Genomic DNA, 5,263 nt, shown 5'->3' on the forward strand with positions numbered 1-5,263 from the left:
CCGCCGCTGCCTGACAACCCGAAACCAACAACGCGCCCGCGGCCAAGGGCGCTGACCGGGAGGCGGGGCAAGGGGAGGGCCCCGACGGCGCCTCCCGCGTCTGCGCCCCCGCCCCTCCCGCGCTGCAGGCGAGAGTTGGCCGCCTCCGCCGGGGAGGCGCCCGAGCCTGCGCCGCTTTCCTGGCGGCTGCCCGCCTGTGCGTCCCTCCCGCCCCTCGGAGAGGCCCTGTGTCCGCCCGGCGCCGCCGCGTCCGTTTGGGAGCTCCTGGGCGCCTCCCCGCGCCCCCGGGCTCGTGCCCAGGGCCCTTCTCCCACTGTCCTCCAGGGGGCGCCCGGCCGGCTGCTGCCGAGCTCCCAATCCCTCTGGCAGCGCGCACCTGCCGCCTATCTGCCGGCCTGCCTGTGTCTGGGCGTCTCCGGGCGGCGACTGGCTGCCTGGTGTTTCCAAGGGCACAGTGTGCATCGTGGCCATGGCTGGGGTCATTGTCCAGTGGCAGAGGGGTTCAGCGTTGTCTCTGCCCAGGCTGTCCCCCGGAGTGGTGCAGGGGAGCACCTATATATGACTTGGGGTGTTTCACATCAGAGCCCGTCTCAGTATACCCCACTAGCAGACAAGGCCCTATAGGTAAACCAGAATCTAGGTCAAGACGGTGGCGTCTGTGTGCCCCGCCTGTTGAAAGAGCCACAGGCCTGTGCCAGAAAGTGTAAGTTGACCGCTGCAGTCTACACTGTTGGTGAGCGTAACAACCATCGGGCACTGGGGGAGCACAGTGGATAGATACCTGGCCTCACGAGGCCCTAGGAAAACAGGGCTCAAATTTGCATCCAGCTTGCTGAACCGCCGAGAGCCGGTGTTTCCGGTCCCTGCTCTGGGCCTTGGTTTCCCCCTGGTGGTGGTGGAGCTCCTCCTGGTCCTGATGGTGCATCCTCCTTACCTTCTCCTGCACCCCCCGGGGAAGCTGAGCCAGGCAAGCCCCCTGCAAAGACTGTGTGAGGGAAACACACGGGGCATGTCTTCCCCAGAACGAGCTGGGTAAGGAAGAGTCATTTATTCCCCCAGGGCTGTCTCAGACAGCCTGGCACATATCCAGGAGCACAGCATGATGCCAGCCTGTGCCCTGGGACTGGCTTCCCCAGCCGCCCCTGGGGAGCTAGTGTCAGGTGTAGTTATTAATAAACAGTGGCAGGAAGCCACCTGTGGCCTTGGATTGGACACATAGATGAACCAAGTGAAGCTTGGTGGAAACCAAACTCTCCTGCGTTCGGAGGAGGAGGGGTCCCCTAAGGTTTTGTCCTGTTCTCTGTGCTCTGGCCCAGGCTGCCCCCGAGGCTGCACACCAGGGCTGGCTGGTTTGCACACGGGCGTGCTGCAGCGAGAATCAGGCTAAGTCTGAAGACCCATTATGTGGATAGAAACCACCCCCCGGCCTACGCACCAGACCCTGAACCTAATCTATTTGCATCAGCCGCAGGAGAGCCCTGGGCATTTGGCCCATAGCTCTTCTTTCTTTTCTGTTTCTCCACGTGCATGAATCCCGCCCAGGATGGCTCATGGAGGTAAAAATAGGAGAAGCTTCTGAGCAGGAGGCCACGGCCCATCTTACTTAGAGACTCGTCACGATGTTGTCTCTGTTCTCAAACTGAGGCTTCCGCTTGTCTTCTGTGTTTCTGTCAACGACACCCCTAAGCCATCATTCACATCCCATTTCCCCTCATCCTCTCTATTCAGATCCTGGTCTCGGCCTCTGCAGGTGTTTCTCCTCCCCGTCCACACCCCCAGCTCGAGCCTTTACCTCTTCTCACCTGAGCAGCACTCGGCCCCTTGCTGCGCCCCCTGCCTGGGGGCTTCCCCGCTTTGAGCAGCTCTAATGCTTAAGCAAATGCACCACCTCTCTCTCCACACCTCCTCGCCCCTCGCCCCGGCCTCATCTCCCAGATCCGCTCCACAGACTCAGGCTCCCCCCCTCCGCGCTGACTGCTCGTTCTTCCCACACACGCCGGTGCTGGGTCCTACTTCGTGCACACAGGTCCCTCTGCCTGGTGCCCCCTTTCCAACTTCTGCCAAATTTCTGTTCGTCCTCCATATCAGACCCTTATGCCCTTAAAGACCCATCAGAAGCAGCGCCACAACGGCAGGGGCCAGGCGCCTGGTGAGAGCTCAGTACCCTCCACACACTGAGTACTGCCCAGGAATCTGATCGCTCATCCTCTCCCATTGCTTCTGTCCCTCCTCTGCATCCCCACTGCCACCGCCCACAGCCTGGGACTTCACAGTGTCCCCTCTGCATGGCCATAGCAGCCTGCATGGTTTCTGTACCTTCCGATCCACCATCATCGTTCTAAAAGACAGCTGGGCGTCATTAGCTCACTTGAGATCCCGCCATGGCTCCCCGAGGCCTTCCACACGGAGCGTGTCCCTTAGCCTGGAGTCCTGGCCTTCCTTGCCTCATCTTTGGCCATCCCCCCGTCCCACCCCTGCTCTGGCCGTGCGCAACCATGGGCAGCTTTCCAGATGGGCTGCTCCCTTTGATCGTCCCTGGCTTTGTTCTCGTCTGTCTGTCCTGGAGGTCCATCCTTCACTTACTTGTCCGGCTGGCATAGACAAATGGCTTCTTCAAAGCTCATCTTATATGTCCTTTCCCCCTTTTGGGGCTTTTCTGAGCTCTTGAGATCTTCTTTCATATGCCTGAGGCGTTCAGCAGGCAGAAGCTCCCCTCTGAGGAGGCCACTGCTGTTCTCTCGAATGTCGATGTCATCCATGACCATTATTTCCACGAAGCAACAGTATTTTCGATCAGAGATGTGTGACGTCCTCCTCCTCCCTCCAAACCTGCCCACAGCTGGAATCCACTGGTTTTGATGAGCCTGAGCGCTTTCTAAAGCCCTGTGACCCTCTGGGGCCCAAGGGACCGAAGTCCACCCCTACTTGTGAGGGGACGAGGGTACTTCTAGTTTGGGAGGGGAGATGAAAGTGCTCCTGGGAAATAAGACACCCACCAAGGATTTTCCTCTTCAGAAGCCCTTCCTGTTCTCATCCCTCTCAAAGCACCCTGTACTTCCCGAAAGATGTCACTCTACGCAACCGTGTTTCTCTATTTCCCTGTGTGTTTGTCTGCTCTTGTCTCTCCCGTGGAGGTACGGGCTCCCGCAGGGCAGAGTCGGCGTCTGCTTGCTCGCCGCTCTGGCTCAGCACCTGGCACCGTGCGCGGTGCCGACCTCGAAGCCCAGCCCTTTCCGTCTGCCTCTGTCCACCGTGTTGTCTCCAGCCCGTAAGTACACAGAGGTGCCGGCTCCTGGGTCTCAGGTTCTGGGAGCCAGGGAAAGCCGGGGGGGGGTTGCTGGTCTGACCCTGGGGGTGACCTCGCCTAACGTCAGTATCACTCCAGGAGCCTCTAACGAAGGGCGAGGGGGCCCTAGTACCCCAGAGTAGCCAGAAGTGAATGTGGGACAGTGACAGTCACAGCGGCGGGCTGGAGTACCATCGGCTAAGTGGCATATTTACCAGTTGCGTCAGCTGAGCAGAACAGGACCCAGAGGCGGGCACTCTCCCGCAGGTGTGCACCAACTGACAGGAGGGACTTCACTGCGTGGTGGACCCTGGGGTCTGGCCGCCGCTTCCCCACCCAGGCCCCGCCATCAATGTTTTGCATTCCATGCCTGTGGGGGTGGGTTTTTCCAGCAGCCTCTGGTTCTCCAGTGATGCTTCGTGGTTTTGTTTTGCTCTCCTTGCAAGAGACTAAACACACGGGCTCTGGGTGACGCCATTTTACAGGGAGGTGAAGTTCATGGCCATGAGGACAGGCAGTGCATCGTCTCCACTGAGCTCCCACCACCCTCTGCCCAGTGATGGCGGCCGCCGTCCTGTCCTCGGCCATGCCTGTTCCCCAAACACTACCCCTGCCTCCGGGTGCTCTCTGTACCCACAGCGAAGGTGTTTTTTGGTCCCAGCAGGTGGCCCACCTTTGCAAGCACGTGGCAAAGGCCCCAAACCTATTACAGAAAAGAACGTTCTCCCTTGGAGCTCATTGTCCCAGACACTCATCAAGGGGTCCGGCCGTGGGCCTGGGCTGATGCAACAGGGAGTTGTGACTTTCTTCCCGGACATTTCATTTGGATAAATTTTTTTCTCTAAGTCAGGGTTTCTCAAACTCAGCACTATTGACATTTGGGCCGGACCATTCTTTGCAGGGAGGCCTGTCCTATGCACTGTGGGATGTTGGAAAACATCCCTGGCCTCTCCCCACCAGAAGCCAGGAGCACCCAATGACCACTTATATCAGTCCAAAATGTGCCCAGACATTGCCAAATGTCCTGTCGGGAGCAAAATCACCCCTAGTTGAAACCACTGCTCTCAGGCAGCTCTGGGGCTGCCCGTGTCCTCACACAGTGAGGCACCTGTCCCAGGAGACGGTACAGATCGAGACACATGGGGTGTGGCGCCCTCTGCTCGGATGGCAGTGCCGGGCAGGAGGGAGAAACCCAACCAGCCCACTCCTCTTCCTGGGACTCGGGCATTGCCCCCTCTCTCTGTGCCTCGTGTGGCACATGGTTGACTTGGGGGTTACAGATGGGGATAGCGTTCCTTCTGGGGCTGTTATGAAGATCAAGCACTTGATAAATATGTCCCACGATGATTATTTTATCCGTCTGGCCACAGTGGCATCTTAATGTTTGTTTTTCCTTTGGTCACAAAGAGTGGCTGGCCCTGGGTCCCTCCCCAGGAAGGAGTCTTAACACAGGCAAAATTTTAAAGGGCACTTTGGGTCCCTGTTAGGACCATCCGACACCCACAAAATGAATGGTGGTTGGGGGAGTTTTGGGTGCCAAGCTGGCTCTGAGGTGCCCTCTCGCCTACGGACGTTTCTGGCAATGGTCGCTGAATGTTCTCCTGCGCCCCGGTTCCCGGTGTCGCCACGGGCCCTGCATGTGCCTGCCGTGCAGGGCAGAGACTGAGCTGTCTGGACTCCTGTCCCTGCTCTGCCCTGCGCTAGCTCTGTGACCCGGGCCAGTCCCCACACCTCCCCCGGAATCCAATCGTTCCCCTAGAGAGTAAGGACACTCAGCGTATGGACCTTCCAGGGATTCTGCACTAAGAGTTAGAGGAGAGAACACGGAAAGCTCCCAGCACAGAATGTACAATGAGCACTCACTGTTAGCACCGTTATTATTCATTTAATTTTGTAAGAATTAAGAGAGTAGAAAGCTCGCAGGCATACAAGAATAACTGCATTCATTCGTGCATCTCCTCTCAGAGGTAAACGTGC

The sequence above is a fragment of the Ursus americanus genome, chromosome 23, assembly GCF_024610735.1.
Source record: "Ursus americanus isolate L20-20 chromosome 23, mUrsAme1.1.p, whole genome shotgun sequence".
In the NCBI taxonomy this organism is placed as follows: Eukaryota; Metazoa; Chordata; class Mammalia; order Carnivora; family Ursidae; genus Ursus; species Ursus americanus.